At 37.6% G+C, this 2,658-nt stretch overlaps 1 long non-coding RNA gene across 2 annotated transcripts; it reads left to right on the plus strand.

Annotated features, from left to right (window-relative positions):
- The first annotated feature begins 587 nt into the window (after window positions 1–587).
- LOC126986511 (uncharacterized) lies at window positions 588–2,345 on the plus strand. Of its 2 annotated transcripts, none has more exons than XR_007739796.1 (3): window positions 588–837; window positions 1,012–1,187; window positions 1,232–2,345. It is a non-coding gene; the product is annotated as an uncharacterized LOC126986511 (long non-coding RNA). The 2 variants fall into 2 exon arrangements; XR_007739800.1 differs by having other exon boundaries at window positions 1,276–2,345.
- Window positions 2,346–2,658: the final 313 nt, after the last annotated feature.

Genomic DNA, 2,658 nt, shown 5'->3' on the forward strand with positions numbered 1-2,658 from the left:
AAATAAAGCTTCACTTGCCTGTAGTTGCGTCACTAGCGTTATGTAACCTGCAACAGATGCATGCAGTTGCAAAGGTTCCGCTGCTTGGCAACGTACGGCCTTATTTTCAGTGAGACCTTCTTCATTTCCATCTACATTTAGCTAAGATCCTTCACCTCTAGATATAAGACATTGTTCCTGGCATAATTGTTTGGTTTCACCTGCTATTATCAGTTTTAAGCTTCGTTCTTTTGTTCCTCATTTAGTTGCAATGTTTTCAAAATAATCTCGTGCTACACGACAAATCAGTACTCAACATAATATGAGTCGGCAAATCTACATCGCGTGTTATCAATAAGTCTTGGAAACTACTTTTTCCTTCCATATTAACTTGTCTTTTACCGTCATTTTCAATATGGTATCTTTGCACAGAGACAATATTCACGGGTTTCGCTTCACAGTTATTTACTGCGAGCCCTAATTCTTTAATAAATTCATCCGTTAAAACTCACACACGCCCTGTTTCTAGGAGTGCTGCCACTTTGCATATGTATTATCATGAGAAAAGGATCTGCCTACAAAGTTACTCTTGAGTTATGTTAATTATAGCCTTCTTTTCATTACTTTTAAGGTCACTCCCTTGTTCGTTATAGCCTTCTTTTCCTTATATTTATGTGAGGCGGTTACTCCCTTGTTCGTTATAGCCTTCATCTTATTATATTAAAGGTTACTCCCTTCTTCGTTATAGCCTTCATCTTATTATATTAAAGGTTACTCCCTTGTTCGTTATAGCCTTCATCTTATTATATTAAAGGTTACTCCCTTCTTCGTTATAGCCTTCATCTTATTATATTAAAGGTTACTCCATTCTTCGTTATAGCCTTCATATTATTATATTAAAGTTTACTACCTTGTTCTTTATAGCCTTCATCTTATTATATTAAATGTTACTCCCTCTTCGTTATAGCCTTCATCTTATTATATTAAAGGTTACTCCTTCTTCGTTATAGCCTTCATCTTATTATATTAAAGGTTACTCCCTTGTTCGTTATAGCCTTCATCTTATTATATTAAAGGTTACTCCCTTGTTCGTTATAGCCTTCATCTTATTATATTAAAGGTTACTCCCTTGTTCGTTATAGCCTTCATCTTATTATATTAAAGGTTACTCCCTTGTTCGTTATAGCCTTCATCTTATTATATTAAAGGTTAATCCCTTGTTCGTTATAGCCTTCATCTTATTATATTAAAGGTTACTCCCTTCTTCGTTATAGCCTTCATCTTATTATATTAAAGGTTACTCCCTGTTTTGTTCTTCGCTCATTTTCCGTTTTTTCCACTGCAAGTGTGCATATTTATTTATTTATTTATTATTCATTTATTTATTTAATGTTATTTGTAGTAGTTAACTGAGGGGGGCACTACCCTGGCCTCCTCTTCCTCTGATTCTCTTACTTCACACATTTATCTTAATACTTCACACTATTGTCCATATGCTTCATTTTTTTTTTTCATTCATGACTTTTTATCCATACCTCACACTTTTCTTAGTATTTCACATTTTTTCTAGATCATACTCTACACTTCCTACCTGGGGGACGCGGGTTAGGCCTTTATAAAGTCACTCTATGGCTGCACGTCCGCCGCGGCACACCTCCACCCTGTGAGGCGTAGAGCCCCGTGTTCCCCTCCATCCTGGGGTAACAATCCTAAAACAAACAAACCTGAGAGGCAGGACGCTGCCGCTGCCTGTCACCTGACACCCTCTCACTGATGAATGGATCGCGGCGCGGGTGGAGAGAGACTGCCCATCCCTTTCCACTCCGCCCGGGAAGGAACTCATGAATTCTCGGTTGAGTCGCGTGTGCTACCCATTGCACTACAGAACAACAGTGGTTGGCCAGAGTTTCCATTACCATATCGTCAAAGTCCATGTCCTCCGGAAGAACCATTAATTATATAATTAAATCGTCACTATTATTTCCGCCACTTAAAACGAGCAAAGCTTAATGAAAATAAGAGGCGTTTTCTCGTCAGAGTAAATTAAACAAAAGCACTGTAAGCACATGTCCCTATTTATCCCTATACCGCTGCCGCCAGTTTTAGACCCTTCTTTTCTTGTATTAAATCAACTCTTTTATCACTCATTAATTACTCCATAAATGATCTCACCGTCTCGTATCCCTGGTAGCGTGATCCGGCTTAAGTTGTTATTGGAGACTGGAGTTCGGGGATAAACAAGTGAAAAAGTAAATATACATTTATTTAAAATTAAATGAAAGTAATTGCCTTACGCAATATTCTATGCTCAGACGATCATAACGCTGGCATATTCAGCAATGGATGCAACATATGACAAACGACATGTCTTAAACATAATACTACAATATGTGCTCAGTTGTTTCCAATAATAATAACACTCGTCGTTCCACAAGCAGTGGTTTGTATCTCTCTGCTTACATCACAATCATTATGTACTCTCTTCACAAAAATCCTAATAACACATTCCTATAGTATAATCTACTACAAGTCATGGAAACACCCAATTTTACCACACCCAGTGGTGTTACCTTTGCTTTACATCGCAAACAAATAATCACAATCCTGTCCCACTCACAATCCTACTTCACATCTCCTACATTATAATCTCCAGGACAATACAGTCGGTTTCCCTTAGAT

This window comes from Eriocheir sinensis, chromosome 6 (genome assembly GCF_024679095.1).
Source record: "Eriocheir sinensis breed Jianghai 21 chromosome 6, ASM2467909v1, whole genome shotgun sequence".
Taxonomy (NCBI): Eukaryota; Metazoa; Arthropoda; class Malacostraca; order Decapoda; family Varunidae; genus Eriocheir; species Eriocheir sinensis.